General features: G+C 38.2%; 1 non-coding gene and 1 pseudogene across 1 annotated transcript; one reads left to right on the top strand and one right to left on the bottom strand.

The window, feature by feature from the left end:
• Nucleotides 1-81: 81 nt before the first annotated feature.
• Nucleotides 82-22,415, top strand: LOC137940486 (probable NOT transcription complex subunit VIP2; annotated as a pseudogene).
• On the bottom strand, nucleotides 7,466-7,540 carry LOC137942276 (small nucleolar RNA snoR35). Its single transcript, XR_011110520.1, has one exon. It is a non-coding gene; the product is annotated as a small nucleolar RNA snoR35 (small nucleolar RNA).
• Nucleotides 22,416-23,812: the final 1,397 nt, after the last annotated feature.

Raw genomic sequence — 23,812 nt, 5'->3', positions numbered from 1 at the left:
CCTTAGTAAATGGGTCACCCTTAGGCCTTACCTCGCGTTCATAATTCGTCTCTCCCGTTATTTATTTATTTATTTATTTCTTTTGTTTTATTATTTTATTTTTTAAATGCGAAAGCAGGACGGACCGTGTCACCCGGGCATTAGAGCTCGGTGCTTGATCTGATTGCCTTCTATTCTTTTGGTTTTTCTTCCATGGTGCATGGATAGGTGACTTTTCTAGCTGATCCTGCTGCTCCTGTTTATTTTCGTTTCAGTTATCAGGACGAACTTTCTCCTGCGACTTAGATAGGTTATTTTAATCGTTTATCTGTACACATATTTTGTTTATTTTGGTGGATAAATCGATTTGACTTTTTATATTTATCTATTCCTATGTCAATTTGGTTTACGCGGAATTTTTATTTTTTATAATTTCATTACTAGGGTATGAGCTTGGTTCAATTTGGTTTACGCGGAATTTTTATTTTTTATAATTTCATTACTAGGGTATGAGCTTGGTTCACTCTAAAGTGGTATTTATTTATGGATTTTAACTGGTTTATGGAGAGATTGAATACGTGATGGTCTATGATTTCTGGAGGAAGAAGAAGAGAAAGACTGGAGAGCAATGGAGAAAAACATAATGAAAAAAGGTGACGACTCTCTGACTAGCTTTAATGGCTATGGAGGCAGAGAACGTACTCCAGGGAGGATGAATGTAGGATATATATGAAGGGCCAATTATTTACCTAAATAAAAGAAAAAATTTTGGGGCCAATCTGGTTTTTGTGGAAACCTTGGGAAATGGTATTTCAAAGGCCTTATGCCATTTTAGATTTATACATCCCTTTCTTTTGGATGGCACTTAGCTGTCCCTTTGTAAAAAGATTGAAGTTATTATGTACTTCTGGACTTGGCATTTTTGCTTCTTCATGCCTTTTTAGTAGTTAGCTAGGTGCTTGCTAACAATCGTGAGTTTTTAGTATTGCTTTCGGAGGTGAGTCTTCTTAGTGGTCATAATCATGGAAAATTAATGTGGGATCTTTGTTGTGAATCTCGTGAGGCATTACTATTGGGGAGGAGTGTGCATAATTGGTATTATTCCTTTTAGATCGGAGTACTAGAAAATCTGATAATTTTTCCATATTCTCGGTTGTTTTGGCTCCTTGAAGAATATTTTCATTGTATGAGGGAGTTAACTAGTTTCACATTCATAAGGGTATGGTGTGATGATGGATCCCTTTCTTTCTTTATTTAGTTGTTTGATTTCTTCATCTTGAGAGTTACTTTCAACAAAGATCTCACCTTTTGCTACGGCTTAAAAAATTCTGTCATTGGATATTGGCCAATTAAGCGAAAAGCTATTTTTCAAAAACTTTTATTAAAATACTCTTCAATTTCTATATTTAATTTTTCAGATGTCCTCACAAATGTAGAAGTGTATATATAAAATGTTCAACTTCACGCTTCCAGCCTGTTGGCATCAACAACTTAGTAGTTTCATTGGTTTCTCACTGATTGCGAATTATGACATTTTGAGTCCAGGGTTTGCATAATTGATATACCATGTTGAGTGGCAACGGGATGGATTAAGTGGGTACCTGCTCCGTGTGGCTCTGCTCAGAGCAAGGGCAATGATGACATAGGGGAGAGGAGGGAGTTCCCCTCTCTTTGCATTTCCTATTATGGGAGGAAGTTCTCAGTGTATGAGTGGGCGGAAAGAGGAACAAAAGGAGTTTCAACCCTTCTTCCTTGCATTCCCATGAGGATCCATTCTATGGGTTTGGGTTGGTGAAACCTTTTCCCTCCCTTGAACACATATGGGGTTTCTCCATCAAACCTGTCTTTGCAATGTGTGTCCATAGTGGCATCATCATCCCTACTTTAACTGACATGGGGTGAAATCCCTGTTTAACTCATCTTGCTCCCAACTTTGGGTTCAAAGATTACTTGTAGAGGAAATGTATTTTTTACGACAAGGTGCTTCTAGGAGACCTTAGTTTTCGGCAGTGGGTCCAAATGAGATAGACTTTCTTGAATATTAAATTGACTTTTTGCTGGCTTTTAAAAACAGTCACATGGTCCTCAATTTGGAGTAATGACTTACCTGACTGCTGAAGTTCAAATTCTATGGCATTAGTATATGTTCCTGTGTGTGTGTCTCTGTCTCTCTCTCTCTCTTTTCCTCTTCCTTTTATGTGGGCTTTTTATCACAACCTGTAGAGGATGAAAGCAATGCTTGAAGGGCTGAACATATGTTTTGACTAGCCATTGGCTGTTGAAGATGATTCTTAATCGGTTGCTGGCTGGCTGGAGGACTCTGTTGAGCCCCCTTGGAGATTTTAATACTTCTGTGATGAGTTGTAGGACTTTGCTGTCACTCATAGTTTCTAGTAACATGCTCTTCCATCAACAAACTTGCTTGCTTCCCTTGCTAAAGAGGGTACCTGTGTTGTCTACTTATTGTTGTGGGCATAACCTGTCTCTTTCTTCATGTACTTTTGTTTTTGCTTACTGGCTATGCTTACCCTCTCCTCTCTGTTGTGTCTCTTCTGCGCTTATTTTTAGAAAGTTTCCCCATTTAAAAAAAAAAATAAATTTGCTTGCTGGCAGAAACCAATATATAGTTGTGCCAGTCTTGTGATGTTTGGATGGTTGGACCTTTTTTAGTTACACTGGTTGTGGTTTAACTGATCCAGGTCTATCCAGGTCTCCATTTTTTGGTAATATCTGGTCCTAGTCCTCTAGCTATGTAAGGGAACTCCAAGATTGTTTCTGAGTCGAATGAAGCGTTTTGACCTTTAATTGGTTGATTCTTGAGGGATTTTGTGTTGGTTTGGTAATTCAACAGTTCAGGGTCCTGTATTTGATGATCACCACTTTTGTCTGGAATCGGTCCTGCATCTATGATCGGCCTATTTCAGCCAAAAGTGGTGATATTTACTTGTTGGTGGCATTTGAAGTTGCTGGGGCTTTTCTGGACAAAGAAAAAAGAGAGGTGTTTTGAAAAATTGGATGCTTATTGCAGATAAGCTATAGTGAAAGGCTATGAAGAAATAAATATTAGGACAAATTTTTTCAAAAAAAAAAAAAAAAAGGAAACTTGATAGTGAAGGTGATGAATCATAGCTTCAATGTAGCAATGCAATGCATGAAGTCAAATTTTTATTTAAACAATTGACTTTATTAGAAATGAGACTGTCGTTGCGAATGAGTCTTCCTGCCCATAGCTTAGGAGCAATAAAGTAATAAAAGGGGAAAAGGGGTGGGTGGAGAGAGGTGCGAAGGATAAAAACATCATCAAGGAAGCTGAAGGGCTACACAATGAGTCATTGGTGGTCAGTATTCTTCCAGGGTAAAGCAATGGGCTACATCATTGGCTAGATTTCACAGTGGGATGGGAATTGAACTTGGGACACAGTGAATTTTCATAATGAAGGTGGATGACACCATGGTGGCATTCCCAATAAAAAAAGTTGCTGTGGAGGACCATCCTTGTGCTTGCAACAGTCCATGACCACTTGGGATCCCCCCTCCAGCCTGTAAAGATCCCAGTAAATTTGCTCTGGTAAAGTTTCAGCTTCTTCTCCAGGGTCTGCATCTCTGCTTCAGTTATCTCTGTTGAGCCAAGAGGACCTAAGTTTGTGGGGATGGTAATTTGTTCACACTTTCGGGTGACACCACTATACCTGGTCAAACCAGGTGTTCCTTTTGCATTTTTTTAACAGTGAGCTTCAGAACACCATGTGAAAGGGTTTCTGCGTGCCTCTAGAGGAGATGGCTGTCATTTTCTGATGCTGGTTGGTCATGGGACTAAAATAATCAATAGATGCCCCTGTGAGCAAGGCCATGGGAGGATCTGATAAACAGGCTCTTAAATGACTCTTCTCACTAATTTAGATTTTGTTGAAAGAGGTCAACCAGTTCCTTCTTTCTTGTGAGAGCTGCCTTCATAATACTCTGCAGAATTTCTTCCATCTGAATCAGCAAAAAGAGAAATTGTGGTAGTTTGTCTTTAAATGAACTACAAAATCACACTTTGCAGAGGCCAATAAGTGAGCCCAGAGTTCCAATGCAAATGGGGAGTAGAAAGATCCTGGTTAATTCCTTAGTCATCCTAGAAGTGTATATATATAAGATGCTGTTTATGATGTATCCCAATTCTTGTCCTATTATTTCTATTTTTTTAAATTTTCAAGTTCACTAACTAATTTTAAAAAAAAAGTAAAATGGTTAAGTTCATATTTTGCTTTCTGTGACTCTTACTTGTTTTAAACTTCTTCATTTTTCCAGATCATGGTGAGGTGAGATTGCGTTACTGTCACATATGAAAGATTTGATCAGCTGACTGTTCTTTCTACCCGTAATCTAGAAAGATTTGGAATTCTTTGGAGACCTTTCTGGCGATGTCTGGGCTGCTTAATGTATTCCTCTTTTCTTTGGGATCTATGTTATAGTTGGTATTCTGTTTTGAGAGTTCACTTGTTAGTTTTTTTTTTTTTTTTTTTTTTACTAACAAAGTATATATAGTATTTTTGCACATGGTAATTGCATGCGGTCATGTCTTTGGATCAGTTCTTCGCATATATTGGAAGTTACTTTCATATGCCTGTGCTATGCACATCTGATATAGTTTAAGAAAAACTGTTGTTTGCTGTCTTTACATGGTAAAAGCAGATTTATCTTCTATATAAATTTCAGGGTTTAAAGCACTGTTACTTTTCCAATTAGTTTAATGAAGAATTTTATAATTTATTTAGTTTTATGGGAGTTGGTACCTGTACTTCTTTCATCCTCTCCCGCTTCTCCCTAAACTGTGTACATACATACACCAAAGAGGTCCTCATTTATTCTATTGTGACCTGAAGCATTTAATTTCTTTTATCTAAATAAAATCCTGGTCCCAAAAGCCTTGAACCTGAAATCTACTCCCCAATTTTTTTTTTTTGAAAAATTAAATCTTCATATTTTGATTCTACTACATCCTGCAGCACTTGCCTCCACATAAAGAAACTCAATGATCCCAATGATGCGGTGGATGAATCTCACTCAACTACTTGCAGGAGGCCTTAGTTATGTTTTGAGGAACTACTTGGATGCAGACAACTAGGGGAATTGGTTCTGGTAGATTCAGAGAGACTAAGATGGAAATAGGGACACTGCACAGGGGGATGGTTTCATGCTAGCACTTACATTAAGGGAGGATAGAAAATTAACCAAAATCACTACAAAGAACAAATTACACGATACCTACAAAACAACACCTGAAACCTCAAAAGGTTCCTGGTTGTTTCACTCCTTTTGTAGGGTTGGAAAGACTTGAAATGTTTTTCTGAAAAGGACCTGTGGTTTGCCTTAAATTACCCTAGGCAAATCAGTCTGATGGGAATATTGATTTGGGGAAAAAAATTGAGAAAGGTCATAAGTCAATGTGCTAGTTGAGCCGTTGGTCTAGCTTAGCGTGTACTCTGGGGTCTGGACACATCTATCACCACAGAGTCTAATCCTGTAACTATGAGCTACTTCCGTGATTTAAGCACATCAGTCAATATGTCATATGATTTTATGCTATTGCGAAGAATCAGTCAATCATATTCTCTTTCACTACCCCTTGCATTCTCCTGTTTCGGGTGCTCCTTAACAAATCTGGGGTAAGTTTCTCTATGTTTCTGATGGTCTTTTCCTAAGTTTGGAAGAGCTCTTTCAAATGTTTTATTCTTTCTGTAGTTTGGCATCTTTGGAAGGAAAGGAATGGCCACATTTTGACCAGTAGCTCTTATTCCATTGAGGGCATCATTATCTATGGGCCAAAGCGCTCAACACTCTTTTCCCTTGTCAGAGCTCCATTACTAGGCAATATTGGAGGAGTATTGCCAATTTCAGACCCCATCGCAGCCCCTTCCCTTCCCCTTGGATTCATCTTGAAGTGAGCTGATTCAAACTAATATTGATAGTAGCTCAAACTCAACTGAATTTTGATGGAAATGCCCAAGGTAGCCCTGGGCTTACTGGGTTTGGGGGCATCTTACGTGGTCATGAGGGCAAAAGCTGTCCTTTCCAATGTGGACTGCTCAGACAGGCTGGCTCCCTTTCTGCTGAGACTCATGCCTTACTACATGGAATTTGCATTGATACAAAAACTTTGATCACTTCCTAGTAGTCATTGGAGATTCTTTTATTTGTAATTAGCTGGTGTAAAAACAGTTAAAGCCCCCATGGAGATTGCTGCCCAAATGGAAGAAACTATTTCATCTCGTGTGTGCGTATTTATTACTTGGTCTCACACCCCTAGGTTGGGTAATGCACCTGCAGTCAGTCTTGCTAGAGAAGGAACCTCTCTTCTTGAAATGGTTATCTAATGTGATTGAGGTGTTATCTCATTGTAATTTTTATCTTTTATGTTCCTTGACTCTGTTGGAGTTGCCCTTTGTACGCTTTCCTTTTAATAAAATCTCAGACTCACTTACTGAGAAAAAGAGACAATCAACTGCCTGCTGGGGTTGGAGGAGTGATCTGTAACCATGATGGAGTTGGGTCTTCTTTTCTACTTGGGGCCAATTGGCTGGTTTGACTCTACAGTAGCATAAATTAGAGGCCTCCTCCATGGGATTAAAAGTTTTTCTGTAGAACTATTTTCAGGACCTCTGATTGTTTTAGGTGACTCAGCTAGTGTAACCAGTCCATATTTTTTCTTGACAGGAAGGTAACAAGATGGTTCCACGTGCTCTAATTTATTATTTGTATTCTGATCTAGGAGCAATACCAAAGTGTTTTCAAAGAAGGATTGCCTTGACATAGGTCTGCCTCTGGCCTAGATCAACTTAAGTTAGGTTTGAGTCATTTGGCTGAATGGAAACCCTTAGCCACTGTGGAGACCAGAGCAGTCTTATGAAGAAACGATGAACTCTCGTAACTCTTAGTGGTTTCAAAAAATCATACTTTTGAGGGAATCTGGTATCGCTGATTCTTTGGCAAAGGAAGGTGAAAAATTCGGAACTTCCCAGCAATCTCTTATTGTTTGGGAAGGCTTCCCTCCTTTGTAAATTGTTTTTTTAAGCTTTTGTCTTAATAAAAATCAGCATCATTTAAAAAAAAAAACAATTTGTTGTGGACAGATCCCTTTTACTGTTCTTTGTGGTGCATGTGTGTCTTTGTGTGTTTTTTCCTGAAAACATGGAGAGGATTTGCATTAAGGACAGGGAACATCTACAGTGGGGTCAATGTTTATAAGAAAAGGAAAGCTATTTTAGTTCATGTTTGAGTCCTTCATAATTTGAAAATACAGATAAATGCATCTCTTTAATTTTGAAGCCATGTCAGCTGTGCAATTTTTTTAGCTCAAATGGTTTTTTTTTTTTTGTCTCAACAAAGTTATGGATGAGAATGCTCATTCACATATGTTTTGACTTATCAAACCCTAAACGCCATACATTGAAACTGTAACTCCTTTGGTTGTAGTCGACGCTTAATGGGTCAACCTCAAATATTTTAGACTCAGGTCGGCCCTTTGGAACATCATTTTCTGCTCAATCAGCCACTGCCCCAGTTTTTCATCATTCAGGTAAGGTGATTATGATGATTTTATTTACTAAAGGTTTTCTTTTTTCAAGGTAAAGACTCAGTGAGTAAATTTAGTTATTTTTCAAATGAGGAAAAATCATGGTATCTGAAGAGTAGGTTGTGCCATTTAAAAAAAGAGTAGGTTTGGACTCAGAATTAATTTTTTTTTTTTTGAAAGAAATAATCCCTTATTCTACTAGGGAAAAGATTTGATGCAATATGATGGCATTTGTTGTTTTAAAAGAGAGTCTTACATTGAGACGTTAAATGATAAGAAGTAACAACGTTTCCCCTACTTAAGGATCTAATTCTTGCCATTGAAAAAGAAAATCCTTGGGGCTTGTGTTATTTATGTATTCTTAAAGAAGGCAATATTTTGGTCTTCTCCAAAGTTTCTATTGACACCGTTGACCATACTGTTGAAGGAGCCCCAGTGAACAAGCTTAAATCTTAATCCTTTGTTAGATAATTTTAAATTGGAAACCTGATCTGGAAGAAAACCTATTTTTGCATCTGGAAGAAAAACTGTTTATCCTTTTTTTGGAACGGTAATTTTTTCGTTTATTAGACCATGCAATGTGATACATACTTTTTTCTTTTGTGTCGATTAATAGGAACCTTGCAAGGATTGCATAACATTCATGGGAGTTTTACTGTTACAAACTTGCCATCCTCTCTTTCATCACGAAGCTCACAAATGGGAGGCATGCCTTCAAGTTCAGTCCAGCAGCCTGTGGGAAACCTTTCTGGTGGGCGATTTGCATCAAACAATATTCCTGTTGCCCTATCTCAAGTGAGTTATTGGCCAAGTTTTTTATGATTATTATTATTTATAAGCAAGATTGTTATTGATTGTATTAACTGATCTTGGAGTGTGAGGCCACACAATAAACAAATGCTGAGCCTTATCAAATATTTCCCTCATTTGAGGAAGTGGCCACCATGGGAGGGTGCCCAAGTTTTTGCACCAGCTATTCACAGATGACCTATTTTCTCTTATGTGCAAACAATGAAATTGAAAGAACTCTTTGCGGGTATGAAGGCAAGAGTAAAGTGAGATGTATGACGCTTTCTGTGACTCGGTCAATCATTTCCTTGACAGAATGCACCATGGAGTGATGACAGTCGTAGTGCACCAGAGCATTTTGCTAAAATGAGGACCTATTGAGCTTTTGGTTTGAGCTTGGGTCTATCCCAAAATGACTAGTCACTTAGGAGGCCTATTGTTTAACCTTATAATCCATTAATTTTTCTTCCCATTTTTCAATGTGGGATTTTTTCCCACTCAACACTACCCCTCATGTCCAGGCTTTTCACATAATGGCCTAAAACATGGGCACAAACCCTTAGTGGGGCACACAGATTCCTACCTCATGGAGCCCACAAGACAGACTCTGACCTGATGGAGCCCACAACATAGAGACTCCTACCTCATGGAGCACACAACACATAGACTCCTACCTCATGGAGCTCACAATACACAAATAACTTGACGAACACAAATTGGGCCTTCGCCCACACATACAACCTGCTCTGATACCACTGTTGGGCTTTTGGATTGAACCCGGTTCTATCCCAAAATAATTAGCCCCTTAAGAGGCTTATTGCTTAACGTTATAAGCCATTAGATTTTCTTCTCATTTTTCAATGTGAGACTTTTTCCCATTCAACCAGGCCAAAGGGTGCATTGGGTGATGAATTCTGCTAAAGTAGAAGGAAGCCACATGCTTCTATTAAATAGTTGTAGGGTGTGGTGCCATCCTGGTTAATGTAAGTAGCAAAGTAACAAATGATCCAGTTTTGTCGATCTTTCCACACAGCCTGCATAATAGCAGTTATTGCCATATAAACCTTTTTTTTATAGGTGGTGATACGTACAAATCCTTTTTTTTTAATAAAATTGAGAATTTCTTTAAATGAAAGAATTTATATAAATACAGAAGAGGCTTAATAATAAAGAGGCCAAACAGTCTACATCAAGAGGAAATGAGCTGTCCTTAACAAGATAGTGAAGGGAAACTTGTGTCCTAGCTAAAGAGTACACTATACAGTTTGCACTTCGTACTACATGTGTCCAAGTAACTAGACAAAGAAGAACAAATATGAAAAATCTCATCATGAGAATGAAGCAATCTACATGGAGGCTTGTTATTTGAAGATAACCAATTAATAGAAACTGCTGAATCACCCTTCATATCTAGGAGGATCACAAGTATTGTTGGTTAAAACTTTGCAACCACTGTAGGGGAGCACAAATATCGGCCTCTGAAGAACCACAGGGCCAGCACTGTAGGAGAGTACGAATATTGGTCTCTGAAGAATCACAGGGTCAATACTGTAGGAGAGCACAAATCTCGTCATACCTTTCTGCATCTTTTTCTCATTATGCACTAGTTATTACTTAGAAGGGGAAATTGGCAAATGCCAACAGGTACTCAGTTTTTGGGGTTGAAGGTTTGACATCTGATGTAGAATAAACTCCATGATGTTCTAGTATTTATTTGTTTACACTACTAGCAACTTGTTTTTCTTTTGTAGTTTCTTTTGCTATCAAAAAATGTTTGTTTTTTTATTCCCTTAAATAAGATCCTCATCATCATTTTTTTTTTTTTTTTTTTACTGTCCGGTTGCTACAGATATCTCATGGCAGCTCTCATGGACATTTCGGGGTTGCAAATAGAGGTATAAAACTTGTTTGTAATCTGGCCCTCGATTATATGGAGCAGGTGGAGGAGGTGGTGTGGAGTTCCTGATAAAATGAGATTCTGACACTTGAGGTTGGAATGCCATTTCAATCATTAGAGCTAACTAACTCATAGTTATGGAGGTCAACTTTTTCTAAACACTTCAAGTTAGTTGGATAAATGTGAGAGTTATTCTAAATTTATTTTCTCACATCTTTCTCAAATTGCACAACTTCCTCTACCACCCCCACGCTTACTCCCCAAAGTGGTGTATTTTTTATTAAGCGGAATGCTGTTTTAGGGTTGGGTGTATCTCCAATATTGGGGAATGCAGGACCCCGAATGACGAATTCAGTGGGAAGCATTGTTGGTGGAGGTGGCAATGTTGGGAGGACCTTAAACTCTGGAGGTGGTTTTTCAATGCCTGGACTTGCGTCACGCGTAAATATGTCTACTAGCAATGGTTTAGGAAACCTTACTGTTCAGGGACCTGGCAGACTAATGAGTGGTGTGCTTCAACAAGGTAAATTGTCTTATTCTGCATGGTTGTCACTTATAATCATCTTAACAGAGTTTGTATTCAGGTCCTAATATTTTGTTTGCGATATTTGATATAGCACAAAATGCATTGTTGAATAATTTATAGGTGTTTTACTCCATTGTTGTCGATATGTGACATGTATTTGGAGATTTGTCTGGTATTTTATTTTTTCTTTTTCTTTGGGGTTCATGATACACCCCCTATAATGCCCCTTGTACTATAATGTTCATAATAGTTTTTAAATAATAGTCCACATGGGTTAGAGAATACAAAGATTTTGGATTTATTAGTTGGAAAAAAAACTTTCTAACTTGACTAGTCATTTTGGGATGGGCCTTGGACCCAACTTCGAACATGGTATTAGAGTAGGTGCTCAGGTGTAGGCTTCCATCCCAGATTGTCCACTTGTAATAGGAGTAATAAACATGTTGGGGGGGGGGGGGAAAGAATTGTCCCAAATGGAAAAATGAGTTAAAAGATCGCGGGTTTATTTGTTGGGAAAGAGGGTTCCTAACTTGACTAGTCATTTTTGGGATGGGCCTTAAACATAACTTCACATGGTATCAGAGTAGGTGCTCATATGTGGGCCTCTAACCCAAACTATCCACGTGTAGGAAAAAAAAAAAAGGAAGCCCTACAATACTAGAGTTTAGAAGGACAAGTTGGCCAGCCTTTGAGAGAAGGTTCTTCTTGTAGGTAGACAATTTGCATTCAATCTTTTTAATTACTGGGGTCCAAAGATTCTTATTTGTCCCCTTGTCAAATAGAGGGAGCCCCAAACACATTGTGGGCAGGTTGGCATGCAAGCATCCTAGGTAACTAGCCAACACGTGCACCTTCGTCCAAGTGAAATTTCATCAACATGTTTTTTGGGACCCGTGCCCACCCTTATGATAGACCCCAAATTAGTGTTACCCACTCTAGAAGGAGTAAACAGAAGGATAATTAGAGGGTGAGTAATGGGTCAGGAGCATTTTGGGAATTTGACAATGTTAAGTGGTTTCGGGAGGGAATTTAGAGAGGAAGGGGCGCGTCGTTTATTCTTCAGAGCGTGGCTCAGGGAGAGTATTGGTCTCTCGAATACCAGGGTTATCGGCAACTATTTCCGGCGAGTTCTACAATGCTTTCGACAGTGGAGTTTTCGTTTTCTTGCGTTGGTTGTATTCACATAAGGATTGGGATCTATCGGAGGTATTCATGTTCGATTTTGGCGATTTCAGCAGGGAAGGAAAGGTTTGTCGTTCCCTTTTTCGTTTGTTTTGCTTGAAAATCTTTATTCCTGTTTTAGGGTACATCACCTTAGTTCTGACTTTTGCTCTCAATCTTCTCACTCTCCGTGCAGATTCTCTTGCTAAAGAGGGTGTTAGTTGTCAACATTTTGTTGTAGGGCAGTCTGTGCCTTTAGTTGTTGGTTGTACTCTTTTGGAGGGATAATCCTTTTCTTCTAATTTTTATCACTGTTCTCGTGTTAATAAAATCAGCATCGCTAAAAAAAAAACTTTACAATCAAACTTGCTATTTACTCATTTTTTTTTTTTAAAAGTTGCTGTTTACTCTTCCAAGTAACCAGATCTCCACTAACATCTGTGAAAGATCCTGAGGTAGATGTCATATTGGCAAGAGGCCCACACTCAACATCAGAAAGCTAGACCTTTCCTAGGTTTGCGTTTTTAAATATTTTAAAATCCTACAAGTAATCTGACTAATTTACCCTGATATGTAAACTACTTATTAGAGCTTTAGTACTGAACTCATAAGAAATAAAGAAAAAAATTATTTGGCACGAAAAAAAAGTTAATGAAAATTGTCCTCTTCATGAGGGAGGCATATGGACATGCTTGTCAGATGGAGCTGATCTTCTTGGTATTTTGCAGCACCTCAGGTTCTTTCAGTGCTTGGGAATTCATATTCAACATCAGGAACATCGCTGTCACAAAGCCAGGTTCAAGCAGCGAAAAATTCGTTGAGTTCCATGGGAATGCTGAATGATATGAATTCCAATGATAGTTCTCCTTTTGACATCAATGATTTTCCCCAGTTGACTGGACGCCCTAGTTCTGCTGGAGGGCCACAGGGACAATTAGGTCAGCTCGAAACTAGTAATCACATTAGCCTTTCGTATAAAAAGGCCTTCATTATGCTGCGTGCTTCGCAGTATATATTGACTGTTGCAATGATACATTTGTTCCATGGCTGACTGATTTGTAGGTTTTCTGCGAAAGCAAAGTGTTGGTGTTAGTTCTATAGTTCAGCAGAGCCAAGAATTCAGCATCCAAAATGAGGATTTTCCAGCTTTGCCTGGGTTTAAAGGTAATTTTATGTTGTCTCCTTTTCTTTTCTTTTCTTTTTTTAATTTTTTTGTTTCTTTACAAAGTGCTGTTAGCCATCACTCAGGCATGTATGCTGATATTTATTCTTCTTGTGTTGCTTTTTTTGAAATGGTTCTTGAGTTGTGTGGATATTTGAAAACTAAAATATTTACTTGCTGTTCTTGTGTGGGCACTAATTATTCTTTTTAGTTCATTTCTCTTGCTGCATTTGTCTTCATTCCTCCACCACCTGCGTGTTAGCAAGGTAAAATCTTCTTTGTCATTTTGTCTTCTAGGTTCATATTGGTATGGGATTGATTTGTAGAAATAAAACATATTGGTCTGAGATCCAGTTAGGATTTCTCTCAATGAGATTAATTAGCCGAGGTGAAGAAACCATGAAGAAGTTTGTAGGCTTGATCGTGGAGGCATTTCTTTTCTTGTTGGTCTTATTTTTCAAATTGAACTTTCTTACCTTTCCACTTTGCCCTTTCTTATCATTTTTTCACCATAGTATTGTTTGGGGATAGTTTAGGGGATTTGTCCAAACTTCTCCCAGAAATATTATTTCCAGCTTTACTCATATAAAAGTAACTTAAGACGTTTCCACCCTCTGGCATGGAGGTCTTTTTGCCTTAGACTGTTTAGAGGGATTCTATTAACAATTTTATCTACGATTTATCTTAGTTGAAGGCTCTATCCTGCGAATAATTTCTATGACATGCTGTGCCTTAGTGGTAACTAGTTGTTTATCTGTACATTTTTTTTTTGTATTTTAATGGTCATTAGCAGTTTGATCTATTAAGTTATCTTAGTTATTGGTTTTATTGTCTGAACTCTAAGTTCACCACTTTGTCAGACATAAATAACCCTGTGTATCTTTGCAGTTATATATATATTGATATCAAAATTCTTTTTGTAAGATAGCACTTCCACCTTGTTTATTCTGGGTGGATGAGAATTTTTTTTTTTTGCTTATGTATTTCTTTTCCAGGTGGCAATACTGACTTTTCAATGGATATGCATCAGAAAGATCATCTTATTCATGACAATAGTATGCCTATGATGCAGTCCCAGCATTTTCCTGTGAGTTTTGCTTCACTTGAAGCCGAGGGTCATTTTTATTTGAATAAAAACTGAATTTTGAAGTGGATTATGAATATTAATTAAATCTAGGAGAGCTGCCTGTGCTAAGCACCAGCCTACTCAGTTAACGTAGAACTTCTTGGTGGGTAAAAGGTCCTTCCATCTTGTAACTATATGTACTTTATGTCCTTCCACCTACATGATTGTGAATTATGCCTTCATATCTGATGGGGCCCGATTTTTGAGTGAACTTTCTTCAAAGTTCAGTTTGAGGTGCCCTTGAGGGAGAGGGATCCACTTGGCAATCTTTTTAGTCTTATAAGTGTCAAGATCACCCACCGTTTCCATGTCTCATGAATGATGGCAGATGGCAGCTGGAAGCTCTTCCAGCGCATAGCTAAGTTTGGTCCTCTGGAAGATGGTATGAACAGAACACTCAATGACCTACCACCGACCCGGTCCTTGTGAGAATGTGCAATCATTCTGTTCCAGCCAAGAAATCAGTGGCCTTATAAAAAGAAGGAATAGGTGATGAATAGACTCAGGTTCAACATTACATAGTTTGCAGACTTGATTACCTATGTGCATACCTCTGCATTGGAGCTGATAACAAGTGAGGATTCTTGTCTTCAGCAAGCACAACATGAGGAATTTGGTCTTGGTTGGGGGAGGGGGAGGGGGATTTAGGGGAGGAAGAGGAAGTTGCAAATATCTGCTATGGTTATTTGATTAGAGTTAAATGCCCAGCCTGAAAAAAGATATTTTCCCTTCCAAGCTGCCGAATGTGTTTTAATTTTATGAATCATCGGCTCCCAGAGATTGCCAGTTACATGACCTTTGAACAATGAAATTTCCAAATAAAAAATCCTCACTTCTAGAGTGGAGCAAATCCACTCTACAACCCAGTACCATGGCCATTGATTGCAGTTGATCATCTGGGATGTTTATACCAATTATAGACTATTTGATCCAATTAACCCCTCTGGCCTGACAGAGGTTCATGTATCATAAGAAGGAGCTTAACATTGAGTATTTTGTTCAGCATACCATCAAGAATATGGTGTCATTGGTGTATCAATGGTGATGGCCAGAGGGGAGTTACTGAACTGATGGATGTTCCAACCACGTTGATGCATCGACTGAAAGATGCTATTGTGGCATTCTGCAACTAAATTGAAAAGCAATGGGGACATGGGATCCCCTTGTCAAAGGCCCCTGCTGGCAGCAAAATAACCTTTGGCAGTGCAGTTAATCTAGACAGAGTACTTTGATGAAGCAGCACAACTTATAATCCAGAGACGCCATTTATTGCCAAAATCCGTTTTCTCCAACTTTTTGTCCAGAAATGTCCATTTGACACGCTAAGTGCACCTTAGAGGAGATTTTTGCCTCAGATCCTGTGGAATAATGATGGGATTAGCTCATGGTAAGCGAATCAAGGAGTTGCCACCTTTTATGAAGGCTGTCTAATGCAGGTTGATGAGGGAGCCAATAACATCAAGGAGCCTATTTGCCAGCACTTTGGAAATAATTTGGAGATGCTGGAAAAAGACTGATTGGGCAGAATGTCTCCAGGGTGAGAAGTGCTCTCTTTCTTTGGAATTAAGGAGATAAATGTAACACCAATTGATCCATACGTAATGCCAAAAGAATGGAATTCCTGGAACGTACCGTTATATCCGGTCAGAATAAATTCTAGTTGGCCTTGAAGAATTCAGCCTCCAACCCTTCAGGGCCTGGGATTTGTCATTTGGCATAGCAAACATCACTTTGCCCGTGATCTAATATTTAGCTTCAGAAGTTTGAGCTTTAGCCTAAACGATTACATGAGGAGGGGATTGCCAAGTATTAGACATTACCAGGTCCAAATTATTTTGTGTTCAATAATGCAGTCTCCGGGGTCTAATTTCAGAAACCCTTTCTTTAGACATGAGTCAATTATTCCCCATTGGGAATTGCAATGGATCTAGATTTGAGTATTTCTGTTTAGTGGTCCCAGTTATCCCACCCCAAAAGTGCTTAGAAGTCTTGATTCAGATACCCTTTATAATAAAGTGAGCTCTAGTTGTCCCACTTCAAGATTGTTAAGGGGTCCAAACTCAGACGTCCTTTTTGTGAAGTGATTTTCACATGATGGTCCACCTCAGAAATACTAAATTAAATTCGGCCCTCTGAGGTGAACAGTGCTTTCCCACATTAACATACGGAGAGGTCCTCATAAGTCACTTGTAATGAGATCCATGCAGCACATTGGTCTAACCTTGTGTCAGGAGGCAATCTCTTATTTCTTAGTGGGTGGTCACTTGTACTCTTTCTCATTTATTTCTCATTTATTTATAGAATGTTATTCTAAAGCTGCAACGTGAGGAAGATACTCTTATCCTGCACAGAATCTCAAGAACTTTCTCCTTCAGTTTAATGTGTGGTTAATCACAACACCTATTGCGAGAAAAAAACTTAGGCTCTCACCTGCCAAAATTCTGGGGTAGAATAGCCTTTAAACCAATTTAACATCCCAGAAACAGAGATCAGGACAAACTGGTGACATCTATTAAAAAAATTGAGGAAGTCAACCATACTGAAAACAGGCCTTGTAATTCCAGAAACCGTCAAAATGGGGCTTCATTGATTGGTCTCTTCATTGAGCCATGAGACAGAAACATAGCTCATAAAGATCAAAGAAATAAAGGATTACGGTCTGAAATCGAGGTGTGGCAGAATGTAAAAGCTTTGGATTCCAGAAAGAAAAAAGAAGGATTGTGCTGGAAAAAAGGGAAAGATAAGACCCTTAATATGGATCACATCTGCTTCTGTTGTACAATGTTGATTTGGAAATTTAAAAGCAGTTGGAAGGAGCGCAAAGTTTGCAGAAGAATCAGAAAAACTGAAGAGTAATAAGAAGAAAGAAGATAAAAGAATTTGAAAGGAAGATGTGAGGAAGAAATACAAAAATGAGGAAAAGAAACCATCGACTGTGACATTTTTTCAACCCTATTAATTTGTTAGAAAGGCTAGTTCATTTTACATAAGTTAGAAGTGGGGTACCTAGAGGATTGAGTGTACAAATATGGAGGATGAATTCTGTGTTTTCAGTATTTTAAGTTTTTTTTTTTTTTTGTGATAGGAATATTACCATATTCAATGGGCTGACCACCTTCTCTATTCAAGGGGAGAAACCTCTAAACCCAGATTGGGAATGAAAAACAAGGGAACTATCTCAGGTGTCTAAACTCATGCCCACTTACACCCTAAACCCTAAATTTGATAATCTCAATTCACCCCCCTCTCGAGAAGCCACCTGGGCCAACAGCTTCGTACGCCCCTGTCACGAACTTCACACCCACCTTTAGGGTTTGGGGTTTGGGCCTGACTTCTCCTACCGGCCATTTTTTTTGAAATGCTCCTTCTGGCCATTGAACATGCAGTTCGGTCCCTACTGAGATAGCCCAATCCTACTTCGTGAAGAATGAAAACACATGGTACTACATAAATGTCACTGCAATGGGGGATACTTGTGCAGCAAAAGTTGTGATGAAGGGTTTCAATCAATGATCTTTCATTCATGTTCTTATGCTGGACTCCCTCACAACAGTGATAAGAGAATAAGTTCATGAGTAGATAATGTGGACTAAGACAGAAGATGTAGAGTTGGAATCTACAAAAACAAAATGAACAAACTTACTTGCAAGCTATTAGATTTACTCGGAGTGATGCCAATTGCCATTTCACAAAGAATAAAAGAACTACTAGGATGGGATGGCTGAAGAACAAATTAGCAACAGTTCATGCTAAACTCAGTAGTGTCTTGTGTGGATTTGTTGAAGCTAACTGGAAGCAGGGACTCGCAGGCGTAACCACCCGACATTGACCCACCAGACCAAGAGAGGCCAGATTAAATCATAGAAAAATATTCTAAAATTTACTGCAGAGTAGGGTTACGCGATCTTATAGAATGAGCTAATTGTGATGTAATCAAATCTTAATAGATTATGGTGAAGGTACATTCTGCCTTCATGACGCCAAGAAGAGAGCCACCCACTTGTCGTTTTGTTGCACGAACAAAGAAATGACATCTTGATGAAAGCTAGCTGAGGGAACAGACCAGAACCAGTTGGAAACTTGCAGCATTACCTGGTCTACATTTTATGGGCTCTATTCTTTAAGGGAACAGACCAGAAGTAGTTGGAAACTTGCAGCGACCAACTATTAGATAGTAAATGAAGAACTTTGCTGATGCTTTGGGCATGACTGGAGACGAACTGAGAGCATGATAAAGAATAGAGCTTATTGAAAAGCAGCAACTTGCAAGCTCTATTCGTAAATGAGTATACTATGATGGGATGTGAGAGGATACCATCACATTGTAAAAGAAATTCTGGAAAGAAACCAGATGAAATTGGCATTCATACATGAAATTAGACTTGCAAGATATTGAGGCTGCAATCTGAGAGAATGGTATAAAAGGGGATACAATTGGACTGCACCGGTGGCAAACTGGTCAGAAGACAGCATCTAATCATCTGGGATGATGTTACTTTGTCACATTGGTGAGAAAATTGCCAGACATTCAATTGCATTGCTGTTAAAAGTTGAGCAGGAAAACTTTATCAGGCAGCTGCCTCAATATACAGTTTTACAGGTACAATGATAAGAAGGGAGCTGTCTTATTTGCTTCATCAAGCATACCGATTTGTGAAAAAGCTTAGTGTATTGGAGGGGATTTCTATGTGACCAGGTTCTTATTGATCCACTTTGGCTGGAGCTTCCTATACATGGTCATATGGATGAAAACCATCCATACTAGCAAGAAGTGGTCCAAAACTTGTCGCCTCCACCCTCTCCCCAAGCATGGCTGAAAGACCAACCCATCCCAGAACTGTTGAAAAGCTGGATTCATTAGTATCATCAGTCTAAAGCTGGTGAAGTTTAAAGTCTTGAAATGGAAAATAAATGATTGGTGTAAAGAAAGGGGAAGCAACTACAAGGTCCTGCAAAAATTGCCTTTTAAGAAGAATCCAGGATTTGGATCAGGCAGGAGTCACTTACGAGACAATGAAATGTACCATCAAGAATATCCTGAGAGAAAAATATGAAAAAGAAATTACTCAAGAAAGAATTTATTGGAAGCAAGGAGCTAGGTTAAATAGGTAAGGGAAGGAGATGGGAACACTAAAATCTTCCCATGACTGCCTCAGGATGCCATAGAGGAAATAACCTTACCATAGATAGGCAAACATCAGCTGAAAAGGAGGCACTAACAAATGCTTTCATAGTCTACCTCTCTGTACTCAGAGGATGTATCCAACTGATCTGTTTCACCATACTAAGACATGTAATCTGTTTCAACTGAAGTGGCTGATATTATAGAGGCGCCTTCCACACTTGAGGAAATTGAGCGGTTATAAAAAACTTCCAAATGATAAAGCATTAAGGCCAGTGCTTATTTTTCTCCATGACTCCTAACATTGGGAGGCACCTGTAGAGTTTCGTTGTCTAAATTGCTTGTGCAAACCCTTTATTTGATTAAAACATAGAATAGATAAAGCTATTTCTTTTGATTCTTCCTATCCTTCTAATTTATAGGACTGTTATTTGACATTGTTCCCAACATTGGCATCTGTTCATGTCATGCATGGGCAGCAATTATGGCATCTCTAACCGGATTTTTTACTTTGAAAATATGAGTAACATTTCACAAGTACTTGGTCTACTGTTATTTAAGTTGGAGCCTGTGGTTTATAAATGCATATACCTGTTGTTAAATGGGCAGATGGCAAGATCCATTGGTTTCAGTTTGGGAGGTACTTACCCATCTCACCGTCAGCGGCAGCAACAACAACCACAGCAACATAGTCCTTCAGTCAGTGGTACTGGCAATGCTGCCTTTTCACCTGCAAACAGCCAGGATCATCTGCATTTGCATGGTTCTGATCTATTTCCGTCCTCTCATGGTGCCTATCATTCACAGGTAATGTCCTTCCGTAATGGCTTTTGTTGAATTTAGTCATCTCTTTCTGCCAAGGAAACAAATATGTCATGTCAGTTCCACCTTAGGTGGTGCAGTTAGGGTTGCCTCTTCTCTCATTTTCATTTTGACTTACTTCTTTTAGAAAAGCATACTGTCACCGCTATATAGAATCTGCATTTCCTTTTAAGGTGCTAAAAATCTTTAAATTACATTTTTCTTTTATTGTTCTGTTTCGTTGTTATGACCTTTGAGGTTCAGACTGGCGGACCTAATGTTGGTTTGAGACCTTTGAATTCTACCAGTTCTGTTTCTGGAATTGGATCTTATGACCAACTTATTCAGCAGTATCAACACCATCAAAATCAACCCCAGCTCCTGTTGCAACAGCAGATGTCAGCTGCTGCTAGCCAGTCATACAAGGACCAAGTCTGAAGTCTTTGCAGGGACAACCACTCAAGCCGTTTCTCCTGATAGATTTGGTCTGCTAGGGTTATTGGCTGTTATAAAGATGAGCGATCCTGATCTCACGTCACTTGCTTTGGGCATTGATTTGACAACACTTGGGTTGAACTTGAACTCTACTGACAATCTTCATAAGACATTTGGATCTCCTTGGTCTGATGGACCTTCTAAAGGTGAACCTGAGTATGTCGTGCCAGAGTGTTATTATGCTAAACAACTACCTGCACTGCACGTATGGAGCTCTCCGTCACTCTTCATAGCTTTAAACTTCTATCTTTTTCTTCCTAATGATCTTACTTTGTTTAAATCTGCAGCAAGGGTATTTTTCCAAATTCCTGTTGGAGACATTATTTTACATCTTTTACAGGTTTACCACTTTGTTGTTGTTGATATTTATTTATTCTGCATTATGTTGTTCTCTTCTGAGCTACTGATCCTGTACGATATGTGCATGTTTCATCTGCAGCATGCCAAAAGATGAGGCGCAGTTGTATGCTGCCAGTGAATTGTACTCTCTCTCTCTCTCTCTCTCTCTGTTTAATAGACACCATGATACACGCTCACAGAATCAAGATGCTACTGAACTGAAGCATTCATAGTAGCTTTTCTGTTAAAACTAGCGAATTGGGCCATTGGAGTGCTTAGCCTGGATCAATTTACTCTTCTTGGGTATTGTTACATGGCAGTCAAGTTACTTTCTGAAGATTAGAGGAATCTTTCTATGATGAGATGCATCTTATTGGTTATGTATTGTATCCTTTTTTTCAATTTTAAAATCAATGTTGGACCAAGAGTGCACACTAAGGAGTTTCTGCTTTGGATTGGTTCATTACCATTGGCATGGTTTCTATTTGCATCTTACCAGAGGATAATTTATATTCCATCTGACTCGTTAAATTCAAGAAACAAATGGTCTTCAACTGACTCTCACGTGGTGTGGTTGGGAAGCATTAGGGATTGTTGTTCATGCATAGATAGTTTGCATTTCATGCAACTGGTAAAAAACTTCCAGATATTAAATCAGCAAGATTCTTTTCTCATAAGAACATAGAGCTAACTTGAATCTTACATTATTAGTTTTCTTCCATTTTTTTTTCTTTTAAACATTATCTGTCTCAAGATTATACAGTAACAAATTCATGTCAATTGTATCATTAGTAATATTGTGAAACAATCTTATAAATGCCATCAATATTGCAGATATGCACGGGGATGGTTCTACCACAGGGAGCTTCGGTTATGGTTGACTAGAGTTGCAAATACAGAGCCTCTGGTCAAGACAAATTCATATGAGAGGGGATGCTACCATTGTTTTGATCCCAACACATGGGATACAATTCTTAAGGTTTGCTGAGCGCTTACCATTTTGTTTCTTGTTTAAAGCTCCAGTTGAAGTTATTTAATTCTGTACTGTCATATTTTCCAGGATAATTTTGTCGTCCATTATGAACATTTGGAGAAGAGAGCAGCATTCTCTTAACTCGAGTGGAGCGCTAGCATGTCTTCTTGTTCTGACGTCTCTTATCTTTAGCGAGAGTATAGTTCTTTATTCACATCCAAGAATAACAAGTTTAAACCTATCATTGCCACTGATTCCTTCTCTTGATTGTTGGCCTTGGGTACTATGCACATGCTACACATCTTTGACATTAATTTGTCCTAGTTGCACATTGTGGATGAGCGTGTTAATTCCACCATTCATGTTTCCATTGTTACCCATTCCTTGGTCAAATTGTATCCTAGTAACATCACTTTCAACCATCGACTCATCAAAACATCACTTGTTCTCCATGAAATATCTATGGGGTATACATTATTCCATCAAATGGTTGTAGAAGTGGTTCTTTGTCTCATATATGGGGTTGGTAATACCTAGTAGCACATTTCTTACATGGGCACAAAATCCAACCCTTGCTATCAATTACAGTTTGTGCCATTTGAATAAAGGTGTCCACTCTTTGCCTAACCTAGTCATTAAATCAAGTACCCCATCCTTCATCCAACTTTTATTCATGTTTGTGTGACATCTATGAATTCAAAAACACCACTATCAACAATAACAATTGAATATTAGAAATTAAGTTGAATTCAATAAACTCTCATCGATATCTTATCTTCTTGTTCACTTGGATTCGTGGCTCCACTTCACCTATTCGAAACTTAGTTGTTTAACGTTGTACAGTTGCAATCTAAGACAATTGCCAAAATTTTGGCAAACCCCTTATGCTATACCGGTATTAGTCTGTTGACTTATGCATACTAATCGTTGTTGCCAAAACATGGTGCATAACAGGTCTAGTTGGTACTCTCGTTCTAGATTTTTAGACTCTAGAATGCCAATTGTTTTAGCAGACCTTCTATAAAAGAAAGTTGAAAATATAAGAAATAAAAAGAAACTTACAACTTTCATTTGAGAGAGATAGCCCTTGTCCAAGTGAGATCCAAGACTCCAAATCTTTAAGCACAAGAGATGAAATGTGTTGGAGTTTGATGCAACTATGAATGTAAAGAATGACAAGAGAGATCGGAAGATTTGGGCAATTTTGAGGTTTTTCTCTTCTTAGAGTAAAATTAGAATACAAGGCTTAAAAATAATTATTCAAAAGTTTAATATGCCAATATAAGCTCAACTCTCGATTCTCTATGAGTTTGGGGGCATATTTATAAGCTTCAATCTAACGTTACCAAAAAGCTACAAAAAGTGTTGATCGATCGATAAAAAGTTATGATTGATCAACCATGTATAATGGCTATATTGTTTAGGTTCCCTAATTGATCTATCATGACATCAATCAATGAATTTTCAACCTTACTTCTAGCAACATTATGTATGATCAATCATGCTTTTTAAGTTATACGAAATTGTATTCAATCGATCAAACCCATGTAGGTTGATCGATCATGTCATATACTTGTGTACTATTTTGACATTTAAACATGGTGTAAGTTATTCTAAGGGATTTACCATTGTAAAATATTTATATGTATTATATTAAAACATAATTTTGAAATATTTCATACCTAAAGCTCTATAACACATATGTGCTTAAGAATCAAAGTTTGGTTGATTATCTACTTACATACCTAAAGTTTTTGAGATTTTTTATTTGTCTTTGACTCTAGGTCTCAAGAAAAAAATGGAATTTTGTTGATAAAATAGTTTCCCAAGGGCAGGATGGAAAATCAAAATTGAAGGGAGAGTTAAACTCTTCATGTAAAAATT

The sequence above is a fragment of the Aristolochia californica genome, unplaced genomic scaffold (assembly GCF_029961685.1).
Source record: "Aristolochia californica isolate CCGP_79_NKW_82.1479 unplaced genomic scaffold, dmAriCali1.0.hap1 SCAF_9, whole genome shotgun sequence".
Classification (NCBI taxonomy): domain Eukaryota; kingdom Viridiplantae; phylum Streptophyta; class Magnoliopsida; order Piperales; family Aristolochiaceae; genus Aristolochia; species Aristolochia californica.
The sequence above is the reverse complement of the archived record's forward strand: the minus strand, read 5'-3'. Positions and strand labels throughout refer to the sequence as shown.